This window comes from Macaca thibetana, chromosome 9, assembly GCF_024542745.1.
Source record: "Macaca thibetana thibetana isolate TM-01 chromosome 9, ASM2454274v1, whole genome shotgun sequence".
NCBI classification, from domain to species: Eukaryota; Metazoa; Chordata; class Mammalia; order Primates; family Cercopithecidae; genus Macaca; species Macaca thibetana.
In genome coordinates, this window is record NC_065586.1 from 24604582 (window position 1) to 24622150 (window position 17569).

Here is a 17569-nt window from a genome sequence, read left to right on the forward strand (position 1 = left end):
AAAACACATGCCAGCGGTTCGTTGTTTCCATGGCCGTAAAAGAGATAAGAAGTGTGTTCCTGGCACTTTGGGAGGCTGAGGTGGGAGGATTGCTTAAGTCCAAGAGTTCGAAACCAGCCCGGACAATATAGTGAGACTTCATCTCTAAAAAAATAAATAAATACAATGTGTTCCTAGGGCTTTACATTTCTTCCCTTCTCCTAAGATAAAGGATACAAACATTTTCTCCAAATCAATGCATACCTTTTGTTAATGCCAACAGATTGTTTTTCTCCTACATTGCTGTAAATGGTGATTAGACTTCTAAGATGACCACACAAAAGAAGTATGTCAATTACTTTAGGGGTTAACTCAGCTGTGGATGACTGGGATGCGAACTAACGATGAATCTCAGAATTTTTATTTCTGGGAAATGTCACCCATGCCCTAAAATGCAGACTATAAATCTTCAGAACATAACCCATATGGAAGTTGGGGACTTCTTATACTTCAATCAGGTTTCAAATCTGGATGGCATTTACTCAACCATTTTCTTAACAATATAATTTGATGTATGGGCAACAGTGCAAACTCAAATAACAGATTCTAAAAATATAATAATGAATACGTTATATGAAAAACTTCAAAATGTAAAGCATTAATGCAAATGAAAGACTACCAGACATATTAAGGAAGGCATTCTGATGCTGGTAGCCAAAAATATGTCTTCTTGGAGAAATAAATGTTATGGTTGATATATACGTACAAAAGACGCATGGATCAATGTTAATCATATTGCCCATTGTACTTTTATACTTTGAAAGCACTAAAAGATCCAGTAGTGAGTCATAACTGTGACTTCCAAACTAGATCAATTTCGAAGGAAACTGATTCCTGAGACTAGCTGATAAATGTCATTTGTAATGGGAAACATTTGCTTTCTGGCTAGTTTAGTGCATTTAGGTAGACAGTAATGAGTTGCAGCTGAAGGGTGGAGATCCTCTAAAAAGAAGTATATTTTTTCTTTGCCAAATATCATGAAAAAAGTATTTCTTCCAACTCTCCCACTATTGATAGTCATTCAAGAAAGATTCTTGCAATGTGACTCTTTCACAGAAAAAAAAAAAACCCACTGGAAAATCAGAAGAGAAAAGTATTATAGCTCAATAACTAGTATGGAGCTGTAAGAATAATAATCAACATTTATCACTATAGAAACAAAGACACAAAGTACAACAAAGAAATACAGCTTAATGTACAGGAAAAGAAATGTATGATAAACCACATATTAGCGTGGACTAGTTTATGTTTTAAATACAAAGAAATCTCAAATCTCAGGTGCTTAAGACAGCAAAGGCTTATTTTTCATTATGCTACATGTTGAGCACGGGTGTGCAAGCATGCTTTGCTCTGTTATTTTCTTAATCATCATGGGACATGGAAGCGAGCAGTAAGGTACCTGCCACTGGCAATGAAATGCCTCCTCCAAGAAGAGTCCACAGATCACCTTCAGTTTCATTTCATTGGCCAAAGCAAATCACATGGCCATGAGCAATTTCAGTAGGACAAAGTTCAGTTCTACTATATGCCTAGAAGAAAGCAAATTAGAATATCTGAGAGCAGCTGTTTGACACACTTACAAAAGAAAAACTAGTTATAGGCCAAGGACCACTACATGCAAAGAGAGTCTACAGGAACTATTAATATCAATCGCTACAAGGTACTTGTTGACTGCAGAAAAAAAAAAACCCAAAAACTGTCAAATTTACTACTAATCAATACATGAACATGAGGATCTAGAAAATGTATTGCTTAGGTTGAAAAGAAGGACACAAGTCATCATGAGAAATGGTCCTAACATAAATTTCAGGCAAAACTTTATTGGTCTGGCGAGGCGAGATGTCTCATACCTGTAATCCCAGCACTTCGGGAGGCGGAGGCAGGTGGATCACCTGAGGTCAGGAGGTCAAGACAAGCCTGACCAACATGGTGAAACTCCGTCTTTATAAAAATACAAAATTAGCCGGCTGTGCTGGTGGGCACCTGTAATCCTAGATACTTGGGAGGCTGAGGCAGGAGAATTGCTTGAACCTGGGAGGTGAAGGTTGCAGCGAGTTGAGATCGCGCCTTTGCACTGCAGTCTACAACAAGAGTGAAACTCTGTCTCAAGAAAAACCAACCAATCAAACAACAAAAAAACTTTATCGATGACAATATATTTGCTGAATTCAGCAAGTCAAGCATGTTTTCTAACTAGTTTTATTAGGAAGTCTGGTCTTTGTTAGTAGCCTTCAATCTTTTATTTATTTATTTTTTGAGACAGAGTGTCACTCTGTCACCCAGGCTGGAGTGTAGTGGCACAATCAGAGCTCCCTGCAGCCTCAGCTTCCCTGGTTCAAGTGATCTTCCCATCTCAGACTCCCAGGTAGCTGGGACTACAGGTGTGCACCACCATGCCCAACCAAATTTTGTATTTTTTGTAGAGAGATGGGGTCTCACCATGGTGCCCAGGCTGACCTTGAACTCCTGGGTTCAAGCAATTCACCCTCCTTGGCCTCCCAAAGTGCTAGGATTACGGGTGTGAACCACTGAACCCGGTCTTTTATTTTTTTCAAGCCAGGAGAAACTCCTCCCCCACCCCCACCTGAATTGCACTCCCAAATAAAATCTTATGTAGCACCATAGATACAAAAACAGAGTAGGAGTAGAGCTACTTAAACTGGGATTGGAGGCCCAGAGGCCCCAGAGTGGTTCTGAGACACTGGAATACCCTGGAATATTCTAGAATATAGTTTTACAAAACATTTGTCAATAGAAGAGTGTTCTCTGTTAACATGCATCTGCAGTCCCCACTACTCAGGAGACTGAGGTGGGAGATCTCTTGAGCCCAGGAGCTCAAGGCTGAGGTGAGCTATGATTGCACCACTGCTCTCCAGCCTGAGTTACAGAGTGAAACTCTGTCTCAAAAAAAAAAAAAAAAAAAAAAAAAAAAAGGAAAAGAAAAGAAGAGAAAAAAAAAATCAAGAAGTAGAAGTGTAATAACAAGGCTCTTTGTTCATTTATATGTTAACCTATTTGTCTTTTATGTTTTAAAAAAATGTACTATGTTTTAAAGAAGTAGTACAATATTTATTCTCCAAATTAATTATGTGATTCATGTGATGATATTATTTGTATCTGTCTGTGGTTGTGTTACATAGACCTTAGTAATGTGTGTGTGTGTGTGTGTGTGTGTGTGTGTGTGTGTGGTGTATGAGTGAAAGAAAAGTTTCACAAAATAAAACCTGCACTTACTATCTGCAATAAATTCTGACATACTCTCTTCTATTCTATGCTATTTTTAAAAAATGCTATTTTTAGTCAACAAAATTATTTCACTACCCAATGAAGGATCACCACCACAGTTTGAAAAAGCCCAGCCTGAGAGAAGTTTCTAGTTGCTAAACCACAGGGATCTAGCCTGCTAAACATTTCTACTGGTGGTTTGAATTAGGACTTTGATTGCACATTGCTCATGTTTGCAGATGACATGAAGCTGGAAGATGTAGCTAATATGACCTTAATAGACTGCAATAATGTGCCCAAGAAAGCGACTTGAGGTTAAAAAGAACTAAATGTAGAACTCTACACTTGTGTCTAAAAGATGTAAATCATATATACCAAATAGGGGACATATTTAAATTTTATTTACTTATTTATTTATTTTTGAGACAGGGTCATTCATGCCCTGTCACCCAAGCTGAGTGCAATGTCACAATCTTAGCTCATTACAACCTCAAACTCTTGGGTACAAATGATCCTTCCACCTCAGCCTCCTGAGGAGCTGGGTCTACAGGTGCATGCCACCACACCTGGCTAATTTTTAATTTTTCTGTAGAGACAAGATTTCGCTTTGTTGCCCAGGCTGGTCTTGAACTCCTGGCCTCAGTCAATCCTCCTGCCTCAGTATTGGGACTGTAGGTGTGAGCCACCACACCCAGCTAAAATTTTAGTTTAGTTTTGTGGAAGGAGATATGGCATAAAAGTCAAATATATGGAAAATATTTCATGATTTTAATTTACTATAGGCACAATATAAGTCACCAGTGTTAAGTGTTTGTCAGATAAAACTGAGATGAAAAGCAATCAGATAGAGTCCTGAGAGCCTTCTCTGAGGCCAGAGCTCACCTGGACCCTTTTTAAAATTAATTAATTAATTTTTTTGAGAAAGAATCTTAACTCTGTTGCCCAGGCTGGAGTGCAATGGTGTGACCTCGGCTCATTGCAACCGCTGCCTCCCGGGCGCAGGTGATTCTGCTGCCTCAGTCTCCTGAGTAGCTGAGATTATAGGTGCCCACCACCACACCTGGCTAATTATTTGTATTTTTAGTAGAGACAGAGTTTCACCATGTTAGTCAAGCTGGTCTTGAACTCCTGGGCTGAAGTGATCTGCCCACCTTGGCCTCCCGAAGTGCTGGGATTACAAGCGTGAGCCATCGCATGCCCAGCCTCACCTGGAGCCTTTTGTCTCTCTCTTTTTCTTTTTATCCCTGGAGCCTTTTGTTTCCTTTTTTTAAAAACATGGTCTTGTTCTGTCACCAGGCTGGAGTGCAGTGGTGTGATCACAGCTCACTGCAGCCTTAACTTCCTGGGCTCCAGTGATCCTCCTGCCTCAGCCTCCTGAGTAGCTGACACTACTGGTGCTCACCACCACGCTGGGCTGATTTTTGTATTTTGTTTTGTTTTGTTTTGCAGAGACAGGGTTTTACTATGTTGCCCTGGCTGGTCTGGAACTCCTGAGCTCAAGCAATCTCCCTGCCTCAGCCTCCCAAAGTGCCGGGATTATAGGCATGAACCACCACGCTCAGCCTTCGTTTTTTTCTTGGGACCACATTTTAATCAGGGGGAAAATGGCAGATGATAACGAATTCAATAAGGATGGTAGGGAAAATGACATCACATAGGAATAGTTGAAAGAGCTAAGGATGCAGAACCTGAAAATATCAGACTAAAGAAATAGCAGTTGGCCAGGTGCGGTGGCTCATGCCTGTAATCCCAGCACTTTGGGAGGCTAAGGCGGGCAGATCATGAGGTCAGGAGATCGAGACCATGCTGGCTAACACAGTGAAACCCCATCTCTACTAAAAATACAAAAAATTAGCCTGATGTGGTGGCGGGCGCCTGTAGTCCCAGCTACTTGGGAGGCTGAGGCAGGAGAATGGTGTGAACCTGGGAGGTGGAGCTTGCAGTGAGCTGAGATCGCACCACTGCACTCCAGCCTTGGTGACAGAGTGAGACTCCATCTCAAAAAAAAAAAAAGAAAAAAGAAAAGAAAAAAAAAGAGAGAAATAACAGTCTTAGGCAGGGTGCAGTGGCTCATGGCTATAATCCCAGGGCTTTGGGGGCCGAGGCAAGGAGGGTCACTTGAGGCTAGGCATTCAAGACCAGCCTTGGCAACATGGCCAGACCCTGTCTCCACACACACACACACACACACACAAATAAATAAATAAATAAATAAAAGAAATAATGATCTTCAAGTATCAGAAAGTCGAATATGAAATCCCATCAAAGAGGGATTATACCTGTTCCCTTTTCTCCCAGAGGGCAGAACCACACATTTATTCCTTCCTTCTTTCCTTCCTTTATTTATTCATCCAACAAACATCTGTTGAGCACTTACCACATATCTCTTAGACCAGATATCTCTTCGTAGTACAGAGTACAAAAGCAACTCTCCCTGCCCCTAAGAGTGCAATTCAGTAGGAATGAAGGACAGTATCCAGTTTTCTGAAACTTGCGTTGGTGTCTTTTGTGGCAACGCTGTTTCTTTGGGCCAACATGAGCCACTGAGGATGTGTGGCCTTCCGTGTGTGATTGTTTTGCTGTCCTGATATGTAATCTGTCTGCTTTGTCCGATCATGTCACCATCCAGTGAAAGAAAATCTTTCAGAAGCCCGCAGATACCTTCAGGATACAATCTAAAATCCAACCAGGCATGGTGGCTCATGCCTATAATCCCAATGCTTTGGGATGCCAAGACAGGAGGATGGTTTGAGCCCAGGAGTTTGAGACAAGCCTGGGCAACATATCAAGATTCTGACTCTACAAAAAATTTAAAAATTAGCTGGGCACGGTGGTGCACACCTATAGTCCCAGTTACTTGGGAGGCTGAAGCCAGATCTCTTGGCCAGGAGGTTGAGGCTGCAGTGAGCTATGATTGCACCATTGCACTCCACACTGGGTGACAGGGCAAGACCCCATCTTTAAAAATATATCTATATTTTTTGAGATGGAGACTTGCCCTGTGGCCCAGGCTGGAGTGCAGCGGCACCATCTTGGCTCACTGCAACCTCTATCTCCCAAGTTCAAGTGATTCTTCTGCCTCAGTCTCTCAAGTGGCTAGGACTATAGGCGTGCGCACCGTGCCCAGATAATTTTTGTATTTTTTGGTAAAGACAGGATTTCACCATGTTGGCCAGGCTGGTCTCAAACTTCTGACCTCAGGTAATCTGCCCGCTTTGGCCTCCCAAAGTGCTGGGATTACAGGCATGAGTCACCTTGCCCAGCATAAAAAATTAAAAAAAAAAAAAATCAAATGGCATTCAAGGCTTGTTTTCAAAATATCTCTTTACTTTCATCAATACCTCCTGCCATTCTCCTAATATACACCCCACATTCCAGCCATTAAGAATTAATCTCCATGCTCTGTGTGTGCCTAGTTTCCTTTCTACCTGCACAATCCTGCACGCCCCTTCCCCACTCAGCCCCTGGCTGACTCCTCTTTGTTCACATGACAGCTCCATCACCACCTACACTGAGAGGCCTTCCATGATTCCCACTGGCCATGTTTCAGGAGCTTTTCCTCTGGGTTTTCAAGACACTTCATGAATAGTTACTGTCTGACCCTTATCCTCATTACCAGGCACAGCAGGGGCACAGAGCTGGTCCTCACCAAATGTTTAACTATATTAATGAATGAGGTTGAGAGTGGTAGCTGACATTTGTAATCCCAGTGCTTTGGGAGGCAGAGGCGAGAAGATCTCTTGAGGCCAGAAGTTTCAGACCAGCCTGGGCAGCATAGCAAGACCCCATGTCTACAAAAAGAAAAAAGAATGAATGATACAAAATCACTCCATTCTCACATTGCTATAAAGAGACTGGGTAATTTACCTGAGACTGGGTAATTTATGAAGAAAACAGGTTTAATTGACTTACAGTTCAGGAGCTGTTTAGGAGACATGGCTGGGGAGGCCTCAGGAAACTTACAGTCATGGCAGAAGGCCAAGACCATAAGAGGAGGAAGAGAGAGAAGGGGGAGGTGCTACACACTTTCAAACAACCAGCTCTCGTGAGAACTCACTCACTATCATGAGAACAGCAACGGGTAAGTCCGCCCCCATGATCCAGTCACCTCCCACCAGGCCTCTCCTCCCATACTGGGGATTACAATTTGACATGAGATTTGGGTGGGAACACAAATCCAAATCATATCACTCTGCAAGTTCAGGTTGCACCAAACAGACAGCTATTTATAAAGATTAAGGTGTCATTGACTTTCAACTTTGGATAATGAATCTAAATAGAGGAAATAATGAGAGAGATTCTTAGAAACTCCACTTCTTCTAAGCTCAAGACCACTGTTGGCTGCAAATGCTAGTGCTGTTAGTGCTCTCCTAAACCTGCATCATGGAGACATAAAAAGAGAGGATGATGAATTATTGACCGTCATGATCAGATGGTTATCCCATTTGCTGCTTTGGAAGTTACCCTTGCAACACAGGAGACAACCATCCTTTCTGTCCTGCGAGAAGGCTGGTACCACACAGTCTGTGTGTCCGGGCATGAAAACCATCAGGCATGAAGGGCAGCACGTTGCCGGTGGGCTGTGCCAACCCAAGGAAACAGTGCCTCCTTTGAGAGACACAAAGAGCCACTGTCTTCGCCTCTTTTTTTCTTCTCCAAAAACTGTTAGAGTCCAAAACTCACTGTGGAGATAACAAAGGCTCCTCGAAGACGGAGCAGAGGGCTCCAGTCATTTCACCTGGAGAATTTCAGCCAAAACCAGCCCACAGAACACAGCTCACAAGATTAGGGTAGTCAAGCTTCCTTTTCACCTGGCCTGCAATCTGGAAGAAAAATAAACTCCCCTGAAAACAGAATGTCCCTTTTTTTCCCAGCATCATTCTGGACTGCTCTGTCCTCATCAACAGAGTGATGATTCCTCTTTCTACCAAGATGTTTTCTTGCTAATGTTTACCCCACATGCTAGTGTTTTCTATGACAAGCTCATGTCCACTTGATGTAAGAGCATTAAGAATGATTTAAGCAGAGATGGAGTGACTCTTCATAAGGTGAGTTCTGTGCTAAACGGGAGGTTGGACTGGCTGACCACTAAGATCCCTGTAATTAGGAGGTTAGTAGAGATAACATGTAATTCATTCATTCAAACCTGTGGTCCCCTGGTGGTCACATTAATAGTGAAATGGCTCAAATGTGGACAGCGCTGCCATCAATTCAAGCACAGAGGGCAAGGGTGATTAGGAGAGAAGGCTAAGGGGTAGGGATGCTGTTAGGAAAATTGCCTTAACAAGCCTAAACTGAGCACTTGCTGTATGCCAGGCAGCGGCTGGAGAAAGAAAGATGAAGCTCAGATTGCGTTTAGATAAGTAGTGAAAATAGACATGCACCCAGGCCATTACAATAAAATGGAATGGGTGCCACGGTGCTTATGTGCTATGCAAGTAGCATGGAGGAGGAGCCAATGTAGAACCTGTAGACGGCACGAAAGATGACTCATTGCAGGAGGTGACAAGTCAGCTTTCACTTAGGAATGAATAACAACTGACATATGTTGGGAGGAGGGCGTGGAAAGATATTCCAGGTAGAGGGGCCAGGAATGCCACGCAAGAAGGCATGAGGGATCATGGCAGATTGGCGAGCTGCAGGTGGTTTCTTGGTATAGCAGCCATGGAGGATGTCTGTGAAAGCGGGACAGAGGTGGGCTGAGAAGTAGGCGGCAACCAGACTGGGAGGAACTTTCCTGCCATGGGGAATAAGAGCTACCTCCAGGGAGTGGCCTAGGAAGAGGCAGAGGCAAGAATTCAGAGAAGGAAAAAGACCATGCACACTGGACTTCCCAGCCTAATAGAAGATTCCTTTATTCCGAGTGTGGTGAGGGCATGACTGAAGGGCCCATGTGGACTGGGGGCCCGTGGCCTGTGTAGACATCTCAAAGATGAACTTGAATCCCCCACCTTCTATCCCCAACAACGCCCCAGTGCTGTGTAAGGCTCTGGAACTGTGTCCCGGGATGTGGGTGAGAAAACCCTAAGAAGATCTAAAGTTAGATACCCTAGCATCCCAGAGGGTTAGGGCTCAGAGAATATGTGATTTTAAAAACTACTTATATATGTGTATATATAATTTTTTCTCCAGGCAAAATGACATATGTATGTATACATATATATGTATATACATACATATATATAATTTTAAAAATCACATATTCTCTGAGCCCTAATCCTCTGGGATGCTAGGATATTTACTTAACCTCTCAGATGCTAGAATTTATATATATATATATGCCTGTAATCCAAGGCTGGCCTCAACTTGTATTTTTAAACTTTAATGCTATCATTATTGCTTCCCACCTTATAAGGTAGATACTTTTTTTGTGTGTGTGTGACAGTCTCACTCTTGCTCAAGCTGGAGTGCAATGGCATGATCTCAGCTCACTGCAACCTCTGCCTGCTGGGTTCAAGTGATTCTCCCATCTCAGCCTCCCAAGTAGCTGGGATTTCAGGCACCCACCACCAGGCATGGCTGATTTTTTATTTAAGTAGAGACAGGGTTTCACTATGTTGGTCAGGCTGGTCTTGAACTCCTGACCTTAAGTGATCTGCCCGCCTCAGTCTCCCAAAGTATTGGGATTACAGGCATGAGCCACCACAACGGGCCAAACAAGCACTTAAAAAATTTTTTAAAATTATTATTGTTGTTATTATTATTATTATTATTATTTTGAGATGGAGTCTTGCTCTGTAGCCCAGGCTGGAGTGCAGTGGCACGATCTCAGATCACTACAAGCTCTGCCTCCTGGGTTCACACCATTCTCCTGCCTCAGACTCCTGAGTAGCTGGGACTACAGGTGCCTGCCACCACGCCTGGCTAATTTTTTTTTTTTGTAGAGACGCGGTTTCACCGTGTTAGCCAGGATGGTCTCAATCTCCTGACCTTGTGATCCGCCCACCTCGGCCTCCCAAAGTGCTGGGATTACAAGCGTGAGCCACCATGCCCGGCCTTAAATTATTATTATTTTTTGAGGATGGTGTCTCACTCTGTCATCCAGGCTGTAGTGCAGTGGTGTGATCTAGGCTCACTGCACCCTTTGCCTCCCAGATTCAAGCAATTCTCTTGTCTCCGCCTCCTAAATAGCTGGGATTACAGACACCCACAACCACAGCTGGCTAATTTTTGTATTTTTAGCAGAGACAGGGTTTCGCCACGTTGGCCAGGCTGGTCTTGAACTTCTGACCTCAAGTGATCCACCCATCTCAGCCTCCCAGAGTGCTGGGATGACAGGTCTGAGCCACCATGCCTGGCCAAGGCAGGCGTATTTGAAAGGCAAATTTCCTGCAGATATTCCACTTTTGGAATCTTAATTGTAGCCTAAGACTATAGGAGCATGCAGGGCACAAAAGGCCCTGGGTCTAACAGGGTTAATCTCTTCCTGAAATTTCTCCAGTCCTGGGCTTCCATACAAGGGTCAGCAAATAAAAGGAAAGAGAGAAATTTCTGGAAGGTCTGCTGCTGCTGCTGCTGCTGGGACAAAAAGAGGACCCAAGAGCATCTAGTTTAAGAATGATGCCAGCAACCCAGTGAGATGTGAGAATCAGCCGAGCCAGCCAGTGGGCCAGGGGCATCCTGGCTAGAGGCAGAAGTTCCAGCTCTACTGCAAACCTTCTCCTGGCTTAAGGAGGAATCTACTACTGTCATGCACCGCATAATGATGCTTCTGTCGGGACAGACTACACATACAGGGGCGGCCCCATAAGATTACAATGCAGTTGTCCGTGTGCAAGTGGCTCCGGCCTGTAATCCCAGCACTTTGGGAGGCTGAGGTGGGCAGATCACTTGAGGTCAGGCGTTCGAGACCAGCCTGGCCAACATGGCGAAACGTCATCTCTACTAAAAATATAAAAATTAGCCTGATGTGGCAGTGGGTGCCTGTAATCCCAGCTACTCGGGAGGCTGAGGCAGGAGAATCATTTGAACCTGGGAGGTGGAGGCTGCAGTGAGCCAAGATGGTGGCACTGCACTTTAGCCTGGGCGACAGGGCAAGACTCTGTCTCAAAACCAAACCAAACCAAACCAAAACAAAAACAAGGTTACAATGCAGTTGAAAAACTCCTACCCCTAGTGGCATCGTCACTGTCCTAACGTTGTAGCACACTACATTACTCATGTGTTTGTGGTGATGCTGGTGTCAACAAACCTGTTGTACTGCCCGTCATATGAAAGTTTAGTGCATGTAATTATGTACAGTACATAATACTTGCTAATAGATAATTATGTTACTGGGTTATGTACTTACTATACTATGCTTTTTATTGTTATTTGAGCTTGTACTCCTACTTATTTTTAAAAAGTTAACCGTACAACAGCCTCGGGAAGGGCCTTCCGGAAGTGTTCCAGGAGAAGACCTTGTCATCACAGGGCATGAGAGCTCTGCGTATGTTACTGCCCCTGAAGACCTACCAGTGGGACAAAATATGGAGGTGGAAGACAGTGATGTTGGTAATCCTGACCCCGTGTAGGCCTAGGCTAACGTCTGTTTGTGTCTTAGTTTTTAACAAAAATATTTAAAAAGTAAAACAATAAAAATTTAAAAATGTAAAAATAGAGAAAAGCTCATAGAATAAGGATATAAAGAAAGAAAATAGGCCAGGCACGGTGGCTCATGCCTATAATCCCAGCAGCTTGGGAGGCCGAGGTGGGCAGATCACTTGAGGCCAGGAGTTTGAGACTGGCCTGGCCAACAGGGTGAAACCCTGTCTCTATGAACAATACAAAAATTAGCCGATCGTGGTGGTGGGCGCCTGTAGTCACAGTTACTTGGGAGGCTGATGCACAAGAATCGCTTGAACCTGGGAGGCAGTGGTTGCAGTGAGCTGAGATGGTACCACTGCACTCCAGCCTGGGCAACAGAGCACGAGTCTGTCTCAACAACAAAAAAAAGAAAGGTACTTTTGTACAGCTGTACAATGTATTTGTTTTAGGCAGCATTATTGCAAAAGAGTCTGAAAGTTTTAAAAAGTCTGGTTTATAAAATAAAAAAGTTATAGTGAGCTAAGAGTAATTTATTATTGAAGAACAAAAAAATTTTAAATAAATGTAGTGTTGCCTAAGTGTACAATGTTTACAAAGTAAGTCTACAGTAATGCATAGTAATGTCCTAGGCCTTCACATTCACCCACAACTCACTGACTCACGTAGAGCAACTTGCAGTCTTGCAAGCTCCATTCCTGCTTGCTGCCCTATACAGCTACACCACTTTATTTATTTACTTATTTATTTTTTTGAGAATGAGTCTTGCTCTGTCGCCTAGACTGGAGTGGCAGTGGCACCATCTCGGTTCACTGCAACCTTAGCCTCCTGGGTTCAAGTGATTCTCCCACCTCAGCCTCCTGGAATTAGCTGGGATTACAGGATTGCTGGGGGTAGCTGGGATTACAGGCACCCACCATCAAGCCCAGCTAATTTTTGTATTTTTGTAGAGATGGGGTTTCACCATGTTGGTCAGGCTGATCTTGAACTCCTGACCTCAGGTGATCCTCCTACGTGAGCCTCCCAAAGGGCTGGGATTACAGGTGTGAGCCACCATGCCGGGTAGGTATACCACTTTTATCCTTTATACCATATTTTACTGTACATTTGCTATGTTTAGATACACAAATACTTACCATTGTGTTAAAGCTGCCTACAATATTCAGTGCAGTCACAGGCAGTGCAGATTTGTAGCAGTAGGCTATACTAGATAGCCTAGCTGTGTAATAGGCTATGCCATTTAGGCTTGTGTAAGTACACTCTACAAGATACAATGAAATCATCTAACAATGCATGTCTCAAAAGGTATCCCTGTTGTTAAGCAACACACGACTGTATTTCCAAGTATTTCTAGTATGTGCCAGGAGCCCTCACCTATGTAATCTGACTTAATTGCAGTGAGACTACTGTGAGATAGGTATTATTTCCACTTCATAGGAGACGAAACTGATGATCAAAGAATTTAAGCATCTAGCCTGGCATGGTGGCTCACGCCTGTAATCCCATCACTTTGGGAGGCCGAGGCGGGCAGATCACTTGAGGTCAGGAGTTCGAGACAAGTCTGGCCAACATGGCGAAATCCTGTCTCTACTAAAAATACAAAAATTAGCCGGGCATGATGGCAGGCGCCTGTAATTCCAGTTACTTGGGAGGCTGAGGCAGGAGAATCACTTGAACCTGGGAGGCAGAGGTTGCAGGGAGATCGTGCCATTGCACTCCAGCCTGGGGGACACAGCGAGACTCTGTCTCAAAAAAAAAAAAACAAAAACAAACAAACAAAAAAACACCCAAAGAGCTTAAGCATCTTGCCAAAGTCAGAGAGATAGAAATTGGAGGGCCGAGATTCAACACTGGGCTTTTCCTGTCTCCAAACCCCATTTGCTTTTGTTTTTGTTCTTCCACCCCACCACTGATTAATTTTTATGCCAGATTCCTTCATTGGTTTTTCATGTATGAAAAGGGGGCTACAAAGAGTTAGTAAAACAATTTTTACCTTCCTTAAGGTGGAGTGAACAAATATGAAAACGTGTTGGAGGAAAAGGGTATAGGATAAATATAAAGGGTTCTTGGGATAGAGAGAAAGATGGGATTAGATTTTGCATCACTGAGATACATAAACTCAAGTTCCCCTACTTAGCATCAACATATAATACAAATCCATTTTGATTCTATTACTAGCACAGGAGAGGCGGGGAGAAAAAAAACACTGTACTCTCCAGTGACTGTTTTGGGGAGAAAAAAACTCCTTGGTGAGCTAACTGTTCCTTTATTGTCCAGCTGCTGCCTTTGAATCCTGTGTTTGCATTACCAACAATTGCAACGGAAGTGTTTAATTTCAATTATTTATTATTCGTATCCCTCCAGCTTCCAAAGAGAAATGCAAGGCATGGAAATGAAGCTTTTTGAGTTTTCGTACACCAGATTCATATCTCAACTACTTGGTTTCACTGGTTTTGCTGATACATCCATTTAAAACTCACAGAGCTGATACACACCCCGGTTGAGAGGGTTAAGCTATGGCAATTTACTCTAAAATTCAAATATTTGGATTTGATGCAGAGGCCGAATGCCAAGGCCATGCTGATCTGCGACCGAAGAGCTAAAACATGAAAGTCCCCATCTTATTCTCTCCTGACCATGCTGCAGAGATGCTCTGTCGGCTTAATCTCTTTAATCTGCCTTGCTGCCTCCAAAGCCTCAATTATTTTGAAACCACGCAAGGGCCTGGTAGCGAGGCAGAGCTGGCTCCTGAGAGCAGTTCGTGGCTGGGACCAGATCCCTGCGGACTCTTTGTTCGGTCAGCAGAGGATTCTCTCGGTGGCCAGCTGAAGGCCTTTTCTTTGTGTCGTGATTGACAGGCATGAATTAAATATCACCCCACTGGGCTCTCTGATTGGTGAATGATGACGTATTACAAGAATGTCTTGGGAAAATGGTGTTTCATGATAACGGGACAAGACCAGAAAGGCTGGGCTTTTTCAGCTAATCCTAAACTTGACAACAGCAGAGACCTTGATTCTGGGCTCTGTATTTTGTTTTTGTCTGGGTATGCCTTGTTCAGGCCCTTTAAAGGATGATCCTTAAATGGCTAAGAGAGGAGCAGAGGATGAAGCCCAACGAAGTGCAAATTTAGGAGCGAGAAAAGGATTGTTTCTTTAAATGACTGATGTTTCTGTAGATGTGCTTGAAGGGTTCTCTTCTAAAATGAGCCTGGCATTGTCTTTGAGGCTTTTCTTCCTTCTCAATTTATCAGCAAGGCAATTAGTATTCCTTAGGGCAATAATAGGCTCTGCAGGGTCCTGGCTATTCCCAACATATACTGGCCTGGCGTTGCCTCGGGCATAAACAGCTCTGCGCACACAATGCTCTGGTTTTGAACAAGCAGAAATAGTGTGATAAGAAAGTGCAGAGAGAAGAAATGGAAGAGCATGGAAATGCACCCCGGAATCCGAGGTGACACAGCATGTCTGTGGCTAAGTGGAGGAGGAAGGAAATGGGGTGCAAGATAGAAACTAATCTGTCATCTAGCCTAACAGTCGGTGAGGGATTGGGAGAAGGTTCATTTCAGGGTAAGGTCATTGAGCTGGCTCAGTGGATGACACCCCAAAACTGAAAGGGCGATTGTAATGAGAGCTCTCGCAGAGGTTGGGGGCAGCATTATCAATCTTAGTTTACATTTCGTGAAGTTTTTTTTTTAAATTTTAGATTCAGGGGGTACACGTGTAGGTTTGTTGCAAGGATGTATTGCATAACGGTGAGGTTTGGGCTTCCAGTGTATCCATCATCTAAATAGTGAACATTGTATTCAATGGGTAGTTTTTCAATCCTCATCCCTTTGCCAACACCCCACCTTTTGGAGTCCCCATTGTCTATTGTTTCCATCTTTATGCCCACGTGTACCCATTGTTTCACTCCCACTTATAAGTGAGAACATGTGGAATAAGTTATCTTAATTAAACATAACTTCTGCTTCTCACTTATAGAGAATTACAGCTCCCACTGATAAGTGAGAAGCAAAAGTGGATCTTGACATGGCCAAGCTGGGGATGTGGTGTGATGTTTTTGCATTAATTTGCTTAGGATAAAGGCCTTCAGCTCCGGCCATGTTGCCGCAAGGATATGATCTCATTCTTTTTTTATGGCTGCATAGTATACCATGGTATTATATGCGCCACATTTTTAAAATACAGCCCACCATTGATGGGCATCTGAGTTGATTCTGTGTCTTTCCTATTGTGACTAGTGCTGCAATAAACATACGAGTGCAAGTGTCTTTTTTATATAAGGATTTCTTTTCTTTTGGATAGATACACAGCAGTGGGATTGCTGGGTCGAATGGTAGTTCTATTTTGAGTTCTCTGTGAAATCCTCATACTGTTTTCCATAGAGGTTGTAATAAATTATCCTCCCACCAATAGTATACAAGGGTTCTGTATTCATTCGTTCTCATGCTGCTAGTAAAGACATACACGAGTATGGGTAATGTATAAAGAAAAGAGGTTTAATTGATTCACAGTTTTGCATAGCTGGGGAGGCCTCAGGAAACTTACAATCGAGGCAGAAGGCGAAGCAAACACCTTTACACGGCAGCAGGAGAGAGAATGAGAGCCAAATGAAGGGAGAAGCCCCTTATAAAACCATCAGATATTGTGAAAACTTACTATCACGAGAATAGCATGGGGGAAACTGCCCCGAGGATTCAGTTGCCTCCCATGAGGTCCCTCCCACCACATGTGGGGATTATGGATTACAATTCAAGATGTGATTTGGGTGGGGACACAGCCAAACCAAATCAGGTTCCCTTTTCTCTGAATCCACACCAACATCTGTTGCTTTTTTGACTTATTAACAGTGGACATTATGACTGATGTAAGATAATCCCTCATTGTGGTTTCAATTTGCATTTCTCTGATGATTAGTGATGTTGAGCATTTTGTGAATGATATTTTCTGGTGCATCTAACATAAATTCCAATGTGAAAGGAAACTGGGTCCTTAGGTTTGCCAAGTAGGCTTGCTACCAGTAATATTGATAGAAGAGAGCATCAGGGAAGAATCTTGTGCCCAGCTTTCAGTAAATATGGAAGTTGTTTTGCCATTGAGTTGGGCACAAAGATTCTTTCTACAAGATTCGAAGAAGGGAGAAATATGTAGATGTTGGCCATACTTTGGGCAGTAATAAGGTGATTTGTGCAAAAAGCTTGCTTTGCCTAGGGACTTTTTACTAGGTCTGGAAAGATAGTGTATTAGGTCAGGAGAACACCGGCAGGACCATAACCATCAACTAGGAGAACTAATGGGCCTGGTTCAGGTGAGCAGGTCAGATTCGGATGACGCTCTCCAGAGGAATAACTGAATCTACAAGTCAGGCAGCTCAGTCATGGTCTCATTGGGAATGGAGGGGTTGTTATAAGAAGCACACAGGGGCCAGGTGTTGTAGCTCACGCTTGTAGTCCTAGCACTCTGGGAGGTGGAGGAGAGTGGTAATCTGGTAAAACTCTGTCTTTACAAAAAAAAAAAAAAATTAGCTGAGCATGGTTGTAAGTGCCTGAAGTCCCAGCTACTAGGGAGGCTGAAGTGCGAGGATTGCTTGACCCTGGGAGGTTGAGGCTGCAGTGAGCTGTGATTCTGCCACTGCACTCCAGCCTGGGTGAGTGGATGAGACCGTGTCTTGAAAAAAAAAAAGAAAAAGAAAAAGAAGCATAGTAGGCACAAGGCTCATGAGATTAGGGGGAAAGCTGGGAAAATAGTTCAAAATGCTGGCAAGAAATTAGGGCAACAGG